General features: G+C 45.1%; 1 protein-coding gene across 2 annotated transcripts in view; it reads right to left on the bottom strand.

Annotated features, from left to right (window-relative positions):
• HMOX2 (heme oxygenase 2) overlaps positions 1–12127 on the bottom strand; it is a 29964-nt gene extending 17837 nt beyond the window's left edge. Inside the window, exon 1 of one of the 2 annotated variants that reach the window (XM_035022164.1) lies at positions 12026–12127. The gene's annotated coding sequence lies outside the window, so the exon portion shown is untranslated. The remainder of the gene's footprint in view (positions 1–12025) is intronic. The other variant, XM_035022162.1, reaches the window with a different exon arrangement.
• Between the last annotated feature and the right edge of the window lie 2936 nt (positions 12128–15063).

Here is a 15063-nt window from a genome sequence, read left to right as displayed (position 1 = left end):
CACACTTTGTGTTGAAGTCTCACTGTGAAGAACCTCTGTTTTCATTCTGATAACACTAGATACCAAGAAAGGAACAGAAGAATCTTGGAATTTCTAACAAAATAAATTTTGCAAAGGATCTAAAGGAAGATGATCACCTAAGTTCAAACTCTTTCAGGGACACTCTGAACATGAGTTAGATGAAGGTCCCCTTCATGCTATGGTCAGGGTGGAGGACAGGGCATGTTGTTTTCTTTAGAATAGCTCATCACTATAAATAAAGGTTTAGGTAACTGAAAATTTTACTTGACTTTGTGATAAATCTGATTTGCACTTATATCTCATGACACTCAATCCCGAGCCCAATCAATGGTTGTCAGTTGGGGACCATTCTGGCACACACCTGCCCCCACAGGTTATCTGGCAATGTCTGGAGACATGTTTGGTTGTCACAACTGGGGGGTGGGCCATTCAACTGGTATCTAGTGGGTAGAGGCCAGGGATGCGCTCAACACCCTACAATGCACAGAAAGCACAAACACAAGTGCAGGTATGCACACACATACACACGTGCACTCACAGACCCACCACCACCACAAACCATTATCCAGCCCAAAATGTCAATAGCACCAAGGTTGAGAAACCCTGCTTGAATCTCAGAAGCAGCACTAACGTCATTCAAGAAAGGACATGCATCTAATACTCTTCTTATCCCTTCATCAGTTTACAGAGACAAGATGAGATTTTAGCACTATGCTTCACACTGTTTGTCACACCTTTATCAAATATCCTTTACAGAGATTTCTTTTTTTTTTTTTTAAGATTTTATTTATTTATTCATGAGAGACAGAGAGAGAGAGGCAGAGGGAGAAGCAGGCTCCCAAGGAGCAGGGAGCCCGATGCGGGACTCGATCCCAGGACCCTGGGACCATGACCTGAGCCAAAGGCAGAGGCTTAACCATCTGAGCCACCCAGGCGCCCCCTTTACAGAGATTTCTGGGGAAACTGAATTTACACCAGAAAACAGAAGAGGCTGTTACTAGATAGGGCAACTTGGCACTGTCCACAGATGACAATGAAAGGGGTCACAGTACCTTCCTGGGAATAGGACTGATTTGTATTTGGATCACTAGGAGGCAAAACCTTTAAAGCTCAGTAACAAAGCCAGGTAGAGGTGAAGCCCCTGAGAGTACTGACTTCTTTGTGGAATGGAACAAAATACTGGAAGAAATCTAATGATCATTTATCAGTCTGGTGCATGACTGACAAGCAGGCTAAAAATCAGAACTAAGTTTTATTACAAGGCCTGCAATGGCTAGCTGTATTATAGGACTTTCCGGAAATTCCAACATCTTCATTTATAAAACGAGAGGCAGGCGCCAGGGTGGCTCAACCAGTTAAGCATCTGCCTTCAGCTCAGGTCATGATCCTGGGGTCCTGGGATCAAGCCCCACATGGGGCTTCCTGCTCATCAGGGAGCCTGCTTCTCCCTCTCCCTCTGCCCCTCCCCCACCCATGCTCTCTCTCTCTCTCTCTCTCTCTCTCTCTAATAAATAAAATTAAAAATAAATAAATAAAATGAGAGGCATTCCTCAGTAAGGTGCAGGAAGGATGGTATTTAACATGACGAAGAGCAGGAAAAACTGTGGGCTTCCCCCAACTGTTTCAGCCAGAGCAGCTCCCCTATTCCTTGCTACTCTTCCTTCAAAAATGGGGTTGTGCTACTTCTAAAAACAAGGTATAGAAAACAATGAGCTTGATGATCTTGGAGGCCTGGTATTATATTAAGAGTTACCTAAACAAGACTTATGATCTATTATAGCACTCATATCCCATTACATTTTTTAGTATTTATTTATTTACATTCCAGATTATTGCTCATTTACCTTTTTCTCCTACTGCCCAACACAGGGCACCCAATCAGGGTTTGCTGAGTCAATGCATGATTTCCAGAATTTGAGGTATTCTCAAAATTAAGGTATTCTCAAAGAGCAGATGACAAAAATGAGCCCCAGAGGGGTGCCTGGCTGGCTCAGTTGGTAGAGCATGCAACTCTTGATCTCAGGGTCCTGAGTTCAAGCCCCACATTAGGTGTGGAGCCTACTTCAAAAAAAAATTAAAAAAAAGAATCCCCAAAATAAGAAAAATGGCTGGCTAATGAGTAAGCATTTTTACTACAGAAATTTCTACTGATGGGGGTGAGGGATGAGATTGGCCATGTCGGAGAACCAAACATGTGATGCTTTGTGCTCAACTAACAGTTTCATATTTGAAGAAGAAATGTTGCATTGCATTGGTTTTAGGGACTGTGAAAGCCTCATTGGAAGCAGAACACTGCCTTATGGCATCCTCCCCGCTCCCTGGGGCTTTCTTTTTTAAAAAATGGATTGGCAAAATTTTAATAGTCAAAGTAACAAATGCTTGCTAGCATTCCTTCACCCCAGGCAAGCACAAACCACCTGACACTTCCTGATATCTACCACTGTAAAAACCCTTTGTTCCTCCAGCTGGCTTTAGAGAGAAGGGATACACAGCAGCATTTTCATGTTTGTTACTCTAGGGAAGGGGTAAACCCAAGCAACAGCTGTAGAACCTCCTAACAAGCCCATATCCTGTCTCTAAGCACATTTTGGAGGAAATACACCAAGGAATAAGATTATCATTATTACCAAGGGAAAAAGCAAAAATGCTACAGCGATCACAACTTACTGAAAGAAAACAAAGAAACAACAGTTTGCCACTGTAAAACTGAATAACTTCCTTTTCCATGAGGCAGCCCCCACAAACTACATGAATTAAAGATACATGAAGTGGGTGCCTATAATTCCCAAAAGTTCCCAAGAACTGGTCAAACATCATTGTCTCTATTAATCATTATCAAGAAAAAAATCAAATAGCCCAGAACATCTACTGTTGCCTAAGGACATGATTAGGCAATAATGAATGAATAACTTTAGGAAAAAAGAAGGTAGACAAGGTGGGGAGGGCAAATATTCAACAATTTATAGGCAAAGAAAGGCAGGGGACCATGTACTCCAAGGTTCTATGAGGTATCTCAGCCCCCCCACTTTTTTTTAAGATTTTATTTTTATTTATTTGAGAGAGAGAGAGCACGTACACACACACACACACACACACACACGAGCAAGAGAGAGGGGCAGAGAGGGAGGAAGGGAGAGAATCCCAAGCAGACTCTGCACTGAGCACAGAGCTCCATGCGGGGCTCAGTACAACCCTGAGATCATGACCAGACGCTCAACCAACTGAGCCACCCAGGCGCCCCTCAACCCTTTTTCTAAACCAAACCCTACACAAAAGGCCAATACATAAAGCAAATACAGTGAGTGGAGCAACCACAGTTAAAAGTGGTGCCAGGGGGCACAGGACTGGCTCAGCAGGTAGAGCATGTGACTCTTGATTCTCAGGGTCTTGAGTTCAAGACCCATGGTGGGTGTAAAGCTTACTTAATTTAAAAAAATAAATGGAAAATAAAGCCAGGCCAGGTACTCAGGAGCTCAGCTCCTCCAGCATCCTTAGGAACTCTGAGCTCAGCCTAGTTTGCGGGCTGCGGTCTAGGGAAGCTAGGTCATTTGCTTTGAAACAGATGGTTTCCATTTCCTGCTGCATGTGCTAAGTGACAGTGGTTCTAGGGCAGTCTCTTAGCCTAGTGCTTCCAAGCAACAGAAAGAAACTTGTCCTGGATTAGCCACTGTTCGTGGACCTGCCCAGGGCTTTCTGGCTGCTGCACTAGGGCTCCCTATACTCTTTCACACCTTGTTTCCAATAGTCCAGAAGCTTCTTGAAAATGTCCTGACCTTCCAAAAAATCTGTGGTTTCTGTGTCCTCAATTCACCCCATCCCCAACACTCTTACTTAGCTCTAATTCTGTATCCACTACACTTGATTCTAAGGTCCCTGAGGGCAGACCTAGAGCCTTAACCACACCAGTAAGGGAGGGTGCATTACCTGCCCTGTTCCTGAAAGATTAGACCACAACTTCTGTGGGAACACATTGTCCTTTGCATGAGCACTCATGCATGTCCCATGACAGTGTTTGGTGAAAGGCTGTTTACAAAGGAATTCTATGGTTTGTCTCTAATCTTCCACTCAAATACTTCCTCATCTGAAGACAGAAATTCAGAGACATGCACTTCTGAAGATGGGTAGGGAAGGGTATTTGCCAGAACAGAATATAATCATTAACCTTTTTTTGGTTGCAAATCCCTTTTGAGAATCAGATGACAGCTGTAGACTCTCTCTCCAGGATAATTACATATAAAAAATGTTGCCAGTGACATTCCAGAGCATCCACAGGCCCCTAAAGTTTACCCACAGACCCAGAATTCAGGTTAAGAATCCTCATTCCAGCAAAGTCTCTTTACGAGAGACATTCTCATTGGAGTATGTTTTCAGTGAGACTCTGAGTACTGATTAAAGAGGGCTTCCCCCTTTCTTTGGTTGCCTTCTTTTCTCTTAATATTCTTTCACCTAACCCCAATGGGTTCAGTTCAAGTTCTTCAGTCTTTTCTGTTTCTCGGCACTTCACTTCGCTGACCTCCCAAAATACTGTGTCGGAATGACAATCATAAACCTTACAAAGAAATTTTACTGTTTCGAGTTTCCCCAAGGTGACAGCCAACTCCATGTGAACAAGGACTGTGCTGGGTTTGTTGTTTTGCACACCCCCTCAGTGTCAATACTCCGCACACCACAGAGGCAATACATACTGCCTAATACGCAGATATCACTGCTTTTTTGCCCTTCTACTTTTAGGCATTTGCACTTGAACGTTAACTTTAAAACTGGACAATATGCCCTAGAAAAGCCAAATGCAAAGGCAAGAAAGAATAACCTACAGCAGCTAGTCACTCCACTTTTCTCCTTCTGGGTCCTCTAGTATGATTTTGCAAACACAGAGAGCAAGACAAATATGACACTGAAGACACACACTTGGAAATTTCGCTGTAGCTGTCAAAAAAAAAAAAAAAAGTGTGTGGTATAGGAATGGAGTGTTTTAGAAGTTATTTTCTAGGGGGTACCTGGATGGCTCAGTCAGCGGAGCATGCAACCCTTGATCTCGGGGTTGTAAGGTTTTTTTCCCCCTAAAGATTTTATTTGTCAGAGAGAGAAAGAGCGAGTGAGTGAGAGTGAGAGAGCGAGCATGCACAGCAGAAGCAGCAGCAGGCAGAGCAGGCAGAGGGAGAAGCAGGCTCTCTGCTGTGCAAGGAGCCTGACACACTGGACTTGATCCCAGGACCCCAGATCATAACCTGAGCTGAAGGCAGATGCTTAACCAACTGAGGTACCCAGGCATCCCTTAGGATTGTAAGTTTGAGCCCCACGTTGGGTGTAGAGATTACTTAAAAAATTTAAAAATCTGGGGCGCCTAGATGGCTCAGGCATTAAATGTCTGCCTTCGGCTCAGGTCATGATCCCAGGGTCCTGGGATCGAGCCCCACATCGGGCGCCCTGCTCGGCGAGAAGCCTGCTTCTCCCTCTCCCACTCCCCCTGCTTGTGTTCTTGCTCTCGCTAACTCTCTGTCAAATAAATAAATCTTAAAAAATAATTTTTTTTAATCTAAAAAAATTAAAATTATTTCCTAATTAGTGGGATACCTGCTATTACTAAACAAAGAGAAAGCCTGACTCTGCCCTTGCCTTCCGAAGAAAACCAAGGTAGTAAAGGTCAACAGTTCACTACATCTGCTTTTTTTTTTTTTTAAAGATTTTATTTATTTATTTGACAGAGAGACACACAGCGAGAGAGGGAACACAAGCAGGGGGAATGGGAGAGGGAGAAGCAGGCTTCCCACTGAGCAGGGAGCCCGATGCGGGGCTTGATCCCAGGACCCTGGGATCATGACCTGAGCTGAAGGCAGACGCTTAACGACTGAGCCACCCAGGCGCCCCCACTACATCTGCGTTCTAATACTACCTAGACTCCTTTCCCAACCCACACACAGTTTTGCTCACCAATTCTTTCCCTTCACCTGCATGCCCTCCTCCAGACTGCCCTGGAAATAATTCCTCATGACAACAGTTCCTCTGCAGCAGTGTGTAATGGTCTTGCCAGAGAGAAGAGCAGATCCAGTAACTAAGGAAGAGGATGGCTACACTTGGACACGTGACATGCCATAGGATCACCAACAAGCATTTATAATGCTCATGGGCTCTATGACTACAAAGAGGCCTAAAACCCTGTTTTGGACTTTAAGCACCTTTCAGTCAAGACAGAGAGAGAAATAAAAAAGACCTTTAGTGCCTTGTATAAATATTAATTGTACAGTACAGGCAACAGTGTAAAGATTGAGCCTTATGTTCCACATTTTCCAAGACAGTTCTGATTCAAATCAAATATCCCGTCCCATCAATTCCTTTAGTACACTTGTATGCTCGGACTATGGGTCCCAGTGTTTGGCATAGAAAATATGACCATCATAGCAACTGATGAAGAAGGCCAATCAACTAGGTTAGCTAAAAGCATGATGGCAGATTGTTTAAATCACTCTAGTGCCTTCCCACAGCCCTCAGATAATTGTGGTGTTGAACACAAAACAGTGAAACTTGAGTCTTCTGAGACTGAGGGAGCTCATCAGGACAAAGGCAGGAAGCTGGGAGTATTTAGAAAAAGTCAGACAGGCAGGGTGCAAGACACCTGTCTCTGTTATGCCATTATTCTCCAAAGCCCTTTTAAAGTTATTGAGAACTATGGCAATAATTAGGCCTATGATACTCCTGGGAAAGAAACAAATCTATTCATGTGACAAAAATTAATTTTTTCCCCCTAAGCAGAGAGAAAAGACCATCTGCTTGCTCGGCCTCTGGTGTACAAGCTGACAGCAGTCACTGCCACGCAACAATTACCCCTTTCTTTCCTCTTCTGCTGTCCACTCCCCCATGTACCCTAGTCACTGACTTCTCTACCCTCTTGTCCGTCCACTCCCACTTTGGTCCAGCTTCTGCTTCAGACAGGGGGCCCTAAACAAGAATCACACGGGAAACCTTAAAAACACAGATTCCCTGGCCCAATCCCAAACTTACCCAAATAGAAAGGTTTGAAAACCCCTGTCTTAGATCTATAAACACCATTCAAGGCACTAAAGGTCTTTTAAGGTGCTAACCTTAACCTCATTAAGTATTTTTTTTAAAGATTTTATTTATTTGACAAAGAGAGATACAGCAAGAGAGGGAAAACAAGCAGGGGGAGTGGGAGAGGAAGAAGCAGGCTTCCCACCGAGCAGGGAGCCTGATGTGGGGCTCGATCCCAGGACCCCAGGATCGTGACCTGAGCTGAAGGCAGACGCTTAATGACTGAGCCACCCAGGCACCCCAACCTTATTAAGTATTAACCCCATTCTTCAAATACAGAAACTAGCTCAAAGGGCTTAAATGTTTTTCTCATGGTCAAAAATATACCATCACAACTTCCTTTTTTGGGAGAAACCAACCATTTATATTTCACTTTATTATAAATGAGTATGTATTTAGATACATAGACAAGTAAAACAAAACTGTCTAATGTTGAATAGCTGTGAATGAAAAAAATGGTTACATTTGACTAATCAGCTTAATCTTGTACTTAACGATTCAGTCACTTTTTTTTTTTTTTTAAGATTTTATTTATTTATTTGAGAGAGAGAGAGAGAGAGAGAGCATGAGAGTGGGGAGGGTCGGGAGGGTCAGAGGGAGAAGCAGACTCCCTGCCGAGCAGGGAGCCCGATGCGGGACTCGATCCAGGGACTCCAGGATCATGACCTGAGCCGAAGGCAGTCGCTTAACCAACTGAGCCACCCAGGCGCCCAGCTTTTTTTTTTTTTTTTTTTAAGTGAACTCTATGCCCAACATGGGCCTGGAACTCATGACCCCCCAAGATCAAGAGCTGCATGCTCTACCAACTGAGCCAGTCAGGCGCCCCAACAATTCAATCACTTTGAAGTACAAACAAAAAGTCTATCTGCAGACTTTCACTGAGCGAGATACTCAAGCACACATCTGAAGAAAGAAAATTCCTCAACATCCCATCACTGAACAGCAAGAATACACGCACTGACGTAATTCCTATTCCATAAATAGACTAGTCAGCCCTTGGATTACTATTACAGTATTTGCTTAAAGAAATCTATCACACAGAGAAATGCATGTTTGCTAAAAGCCTTTGAAAATTACATCAAAGCAATAGAAAAAACCTGTTCACATAAGAGCCGTAGGAATTTAATTGCTGTTTTGAAATGCCTAGTTAAGAGTTCAGAATATTGCCTTGTGAGGTCTGAATATAAATGTGTTGATATGACGACCCAGAGAGAGTTCCTGGCTCCATTTCAGTCCCCCATGATTGCAAGTTCTTTGATGGGCTGTTTGTTAATGGATTCTTTTTACAATAGCTATACACCTTTACCTTACCCGTAGTGAGCCCCAAAAATCAGTGTTATTTCTTAAATGGAAAGACAATGGTCCTTCAGAAATGCAAGATTTCTTGCAATCTATATAAATGTAACTGCATATTCATAATTATATGTAATGTTGCTAAACCAGACCATCAGTTATGGGCTGCTGTATTTCAGAACTGTGTGTCAAATTTATTAGAAATTTAAAAATGAAATTTCTGAGGGCCGCAGCTGCCTTCATTAGTTGGCTTTAAAATGTGTAATACAGGGGTGCCTGGGTGGCTCAGTTGTTGAGTGGCTGCCTTTGGCTCAGGTCATGATCCCAGGGTCCTGGGATCGAGCCCCACATCGGGCTCCCTGCTCAGCGGGAAGCCTGCTTCTCCCTCTCCCACTCCCCCTACTTGTGTTCCCTCTCTCGCTGTGTCTCTCTGTCAAATAAATAAATAAAATCTTTAAAAAATAATAAAATAAAATAAAATAAAATGTGTAATACAATGGGAGATAATATATTATGGTAAACGGAGTCAATGTAGAGAAGTAAACCATACAGTGAACAATATTACAGAACACCTGAATGGTCACCAGAGTAAAATATCTTCCAGTATTTAAAAAAAAAGAAAAGAGGGCGCCTGGGTGGCTCAGTCGTTAAGCGTCTACCTTGGGCTCTGGTCATGATCCCAGGGTCTTGGGATCAGAGCCACGCATCCGGCTCCCTGCTCAGCGGGAAGCCTGCTTCTCCCTCTCCCACTCCCCTTGTTTATGTTCCTTCTCTCGCTTTGTTTCTGTCAAATAAATAAATAAAATCTTTTTTAAAAATTAAAATATTGGGACACCTGTGTGGCTCAGTCTGTTAAGCAGCTGCCTTCGGCCCAAGTCATGTTCCCAGGGTCCTGGGATCGAGTCCCACATCGGGTTTCTTGCTCAGCGGGGAGCCTGCTTCTCCCTCTCTGTCCCTCTGCCTGTGCTCTCTCTGTCAAATAAAATCTTTAAAAAATAATAAATAAAATAAAAAATTAAAAAAATTAAAATATTAAAAAATTTTATTTTTTTAAACATTTTCTTTTTTTAAGATTTTATTTATTTATTTGAGAGAGAATGAGAGAGCATGAAAGGGGGGAGGGTCAGAGGGAGAAGCAGACTCCCTGCTGAGCAGGGAGCCCAATGCGGGACTCAATCCCAGGACCCTGGGATCATGACATGAGCCGAAGGCAGTCGCTTAACCAACTGAGCCACCCAGGCGCCCAAAATATTAAAAAATTTTTAAAAAGACCTTGTTACAAGCAGTTACAGTAACTGTTCCAATTAAAGATTCCCCCTCCTACTTTTCTGTCCCTTCCTCTCCCTCCCTCCCTCCCAAGAATTAATCATAAATGGCACAGCTTCTCAGTACTGCAAAATATCCTGAGAAATCATTCAAGTTACAACAAAAGAGCTTTCATCTATGTTTTTGCAAACTTAACAGATATAATAAATTTAGTTAAAAAGCACATAACCCTTACTGCGTTTAACACAAAAGATGTAATCCAGAGCTCTTCTCTCACTGATTACTGTAAGAACAAAAGATTGCATTAAATGTCTATTTACAACTTTTCAGTTAACTGTGGCCAAGAACATAGCAGGAGGTAACTTACAGTTCAAATTTTTCATCTTTTTTTTTTAACAAACTGAATTCTCAACTTTACAATAAATACACATTTCCAGTTGTTTTTTTGTTTTGTTTTTTTATTTGAGAGAGCAGAGGGGGGTGCAGAGGGAGAAGCAGACCTCTGCTGAGCAGGGAGCAGGACATGAGGCTCAATCCCAGGACCCCGGGATCATGACCTTAACTGAAGGCAGACACTTAACCGAATGAGCCACCCAGGTGACCCTACAATTCCAATTTTCAAAAGTATCTTTCTCCTGAAGGAGTGATACTCTACTTTTTGATATAATACTGATGCAGTTCAACTGTCCTACGAAGAGAGTCAGGTATTAAAAGAAAACCAAAAAAAAAAAAGAAAAAATCAAGGTAGCTCAAAGGCCCCAGCTGTCCAATTTTGCATTTCAACAAACTCAGTAAGGCGTGAGCTAAGGGCAATGAATACTTTCTGTAACTCATCTTTTCATTTGGCATTGTCATTTCTAGAGTAGCTCATACACCTGACTCTGGTGACTCACAGCATCTCACCTTATTGGCCCAAGCAGAAGAAAAAAAGCAAATCAAACCAGACAATAAGAGAACCCGAAGATTTTCCTCCTCGCATCCCCAGTTAGATGGGGTTACTCAGTGAGCGTTTGCAAGGCCCCTTTAATTCCCACACTCTCACAAGTGTTTTGGCTTAGGTGCTGTATTTAAAAGTGTTTCCAATTCCACCAAGTAAATCTGCAAATACCCAAGTGAGCTGTGAGCTTCTGGTAAGCTTGTGATGTTTCTTGAAAAAAGAAAAGAAAAACCTATAGAATAAAGCACATATTACTAAAGTGTATTCCTTAACCCACTCCTTGCAAAAAGAAAAACTACAATTTTTAAATATGGGAGTTAAAATTTTAATCAGAACACACCGGCTAATGTCATACCAGAAATTCAAATACACAAAACCAATAAGCTCCTGTTCCTTCTACTTGTAAGACCGTTTCCCGGGAGAGGGAAAAGAGAGCTTAAACGACATAACCCGTTTCCAATCTCTAAGACCCTGTTTAGGAAAGATCATCGGATCTGTAGGCAGACGACTAGAATCAAAACCATCTGTGGCGACTTCTCCGTTGTGGGATGCAGGTGAAGTCACTGAACCCGCGTCTCATCATTAATTCCATTTTATAAGTGGAAAAACCTATCAACTCACAGGCTTTTGGAAGGGGCTGACAGTGAACTGCAGAGCATTATACGGTGCCCTCCCCCACCACCCCCAATCACAGGCCGCCTTGTCTGGTTCATAGAGCCATGAACATGAACTGCTACAGGCCACAACAAGCGGTTCATCAAGAATCCACATAAATCGCACGACACAGGCAGGCCTTGAGCACAGAAAGACTGTGCAAGGCGCTCCTGGCGACCCCGGGCAATCAATACACCTACAGCAGTGCGCCGACGAGGTGACTGGTAAACTCCCCGCCCGGACTAACCGGCCGCCCCGGGCGTCGGTCCCTCCCGACCGGTCTGCGCCCCGGCGGCCGCGGGTCACTCATGAAGTCATGACAGTGACTCAAAGCGCCCTTCCGACTGAGGTGAGTCAGGAGGAAGCGCAGAGCCCGCAGGAGCCGCCACGCGGGGCACAGACCTCGGGCGCCCGGAGACAGGCGGGAGTCCCGGTGGGCTCACGGCCGTCGGAGGCTGCAACCCCCTCCGGGAACGCCAAGACGGCACGCGGCGCCCCCGGGGTCACCTCGCCCTGCACACTCGTGACGCCGCGAGGGGCTGGGCCCAATGGGGCCCGACGCGGACCGGCCGCTCGGGCCTGGCCGGCCCGCCGAAGCAGCGCGGAGGAAGCGGGGACCCTCAACTCGGCCCCATCCGCGCTCACCCCGTTTCCGGCCGCCCCCCGCCCCGGCCCGCCGGGTCACCCTCAGGCCGGCGCCGGGGCCGCAGAGTGCCGCCGCCTGTCCGGCCCAGGTCTCGAAGGCCCGAGCCGGCCGGACTCGCCGAGGAGCCCAGAGGAGGGCCGCGGAGGGCGCGGGCCACTCACCGGCCTCTGGTCCGCTCGGCCGACCGTCCGTCGCCGAGTCCGCGCCTCAGCCAGCGACTCCTTGAAGTGCCGCGACCGCCGCAGCCGAGCGGGCGGTGCAAGGGCGGCCCGACGCGCGCACGCCGCGGGGGCGGAGCCTGCGGCGGACACGCCCCTGCGGCGGACACGCGGCGCCTCCGGCGGGGCACCTGGCGGTAGGGGAGTCTGGGCGCTCCCGAGAGAGCGGGTTAACTAGAGCAGGTGTTAATGAGGGTGCCTCGGGGCTCCGCGCTCTCCGTGCCCCGTGTCACCGCCTGTCCGGTTTCCTCTTGCGCTGGGCTCCACCTGCCCTTTTTGTTCCAGCCGCACTGGCTTCCCGTCATTTCTTTACCCTTGGAGCTGGCTGCAGATTAAATGACCCGTATTGTCCGGTGTTGACAAAGGTGTGCGGAACGTGCCGTGTTCGTGGGAGTTACAGGGGAAGCGGGGACAATTTAGCGAGATCTGTTAGAATTAAGAATGGGCCTTCACTTTGCTCAATTCCACTTCGGTAGCTTTCGTAGAACAACGCGTGCGAGAAGCCAAAGAGGCATAAGCAAGGAAGGTCATTGCAACACCTAAGGGGATGCTTACGTCATTTGGGTGAAAATCTTGAAACAACCTAAACGTCCATTAAAGGAGGATGGGGTGGGGGTTGACAGGGGCACATCTATTCAACGGAGTTGTGCTTCCGTTAAAAAAGGAAAGGCAGGGGCGCCTGGGTGGCTCAGCCGGTGAAGCCTCTGCCTTCAGCTCAGGTCATGATCCCAGGGTCCTGGGAAAGAGCCCCCGCATTGGGCTCCTTGCTCAGCAGGGATCCTGCTTCTCCCTCTCCCTCTGCCTGTCGCGCTGCCTACTTGTGCTATCTCTCTGTCAAATAAATACGTAAAATCTTTAAAAAATAAAGAAGGGCAGACGCCACCTTAGGGAGGATGGTTAAGCAGAAGGGAAAAGCAAGATGTAGGAAAATACAAAAATACATTTGACAGTGTGTAAGTTTAACCTAAAAAGTATTGAACTCTATTGTGTATGTGAAGTGTTTAAGAGTGAAGGGCACTGATGTCTGCAATTTACTTGAAACATATCAAAAAATAAGATAGTTGATGGATAATAGGTGTCTGATAAATATAGCAAAATGTTAACTGTGGAATCCAGGTGGTAAGTATATGTATGGGTGTTCACTATATAGTTATTTCAAATTTTCTATATGTCAAATAAAATTTGGGGGAAAATATATTCAGTATGATCCCTTTTATTTTTTAACTACAAAATGTTCTTTCCACATGTTCACGTTTAGATATCTAAATGCATGCAAAGGCCAAGAAAGTTTACACACTAGAATGTCAGAGGGAGGTCGAGGGTCACTTGCTTGTGCTTTATCTGTACTATTTAAATGTTTTTACGAGATGCATAAATGCATTATACGTTACTTGGCTGTCAAAACCAAATTTAAAAAAGAATGAATTTTTAAAAAGTAATAATTGGAAATCACACTGTACTGCCCCTGCCCCAAATACATACACATAAAATTGAATTAAATCCAGTGACACTGATTGAAGAGGGGTTGCTTTGAGGGTTTAGATGAGATAATGTGGGGGGGAGGGCGCCTGGCTTGATTTCCTGAGTTTGAGCCCCACATTGGGCGTAGAGATTACATAAATAAAATTCAAATGAGATAAATGTGGAGCTTATCTGACACATCAGAGGAGCTCAGATAAGGGTGTCTCCCCCCCACCCACCCCGCCCCGCCGTTATCATTACTACCACGAGTCACTGGGCTTGGTGAACTGGCAAGAGCTTTGGAGGAAGTCTTCCGTCAGATATAAAGACCCACAGGAAGTGCGGAGTCACAGCTGAGCACACCAGTCAATAGCCAAATCTTTCTCCTCAGGCCTCAGAGGACCACTGTGGTGTCATGGGCTGGGCGGGGCTTCAACAGACAAGACTTTTGCCCAGGCTGTCAATACCTACCCACTTCCAGACAGAACCCCTGGCACCAGCACCAATGACCAGAAGCCCGGGGGCAGAGATGCCATTCTGCCACTCATTGCCTGCACTGATTTCCAAGCTGTAGGTTGGAAGGCCAAAAGGCATGGAGTTCCTTGTGTCCCTTGAGTTCCTTGTGTCCCTGGGATGCTACTCAATTAAACCTGGGCACCAGGGCTGGCTTCCTGGGCTTGTAACCCCAGCATTTGCACAGGGTCCCTCTGTGAGAAGGCCTTCACACTTGGTTTAATGCTCTGCTGTTGCTTTCTTGAAATTCTTGATCATTTTTGAACAAGGAGTCCTGCATTTTCATTTTGCACTAGGCCTTGCAAACTGCAGCTGGTCCTACTACATGCCTTGTGGTTTGGATTTATTTCCTTAAAGTGGAGACCTTGAGACATTGGGTTTTGTGCTTTATCCTTACGTAATTGAAGAAAACCCTCATCCTTTAACACACTACTATGCACTTGGGTTCCATTTAGTAGGTATTAATTGAGTTCCTAGTAAGTGCTGGATATGGTGCCAGAAGGAAGAGATACAGAGAGAAACATAACATAGGCCAGATCTCAGGAAGCCCTCCTACTATGGTAGACAATTTTATCAGTGGGATAGAGATGGGAATAGAATAGGAATAGTTAGCCTAGCTTAGGGGTCCGGGAAGGGCTTCCTGGAGGAGGTGATGGCTATGTGGAATCTTAAGGAATGAGTAAGGATTAGCCCTATCTATCAAACGTGGTGAGTCCTACCCAGGCAAACATTACAGTCTCAGCATAGAGACATAACATAACAGGATGTGATGGAGACTGCAAAAGATTTATGCAAGATGAACACATAGATGAAATCTTCATTTATAAACACCAGTAAACATAATATGTATTAAAATAAATACATGCATTTTATAATAAAGACCAATATTTTACATAAATAAAATACATATTACCCTGTAAGTTATCTCCACCACTAGATTTGGGAAAACAGCACCAGTTTTAGTTGGGTTTCCGGGGAACTCCAGTGTCTAGATGTTTAGACAACGG

The sequence above is a fragment of the Mirounga leonina genome, unplaced genomic scaffold (assembly GCF_011800145.1).
Source record: "Mirounga leonina isolate KUSES-001 unplaced genomic scaffold, KU_Mleo_1.0 Mir_175, whole genome shotgun sequence".
In the NCBI taxonomy this organism is placed as follows: Eukaryota; Metazoa; Chordata; class Mammalia; order Carnivora; family Phocidae; genus Mirounga; species Mirounga leonina.
Note: the sequence above shows the minus strand (reverse complement) of the source record. Positions and strands in the feature narration are given on the sequence as shown.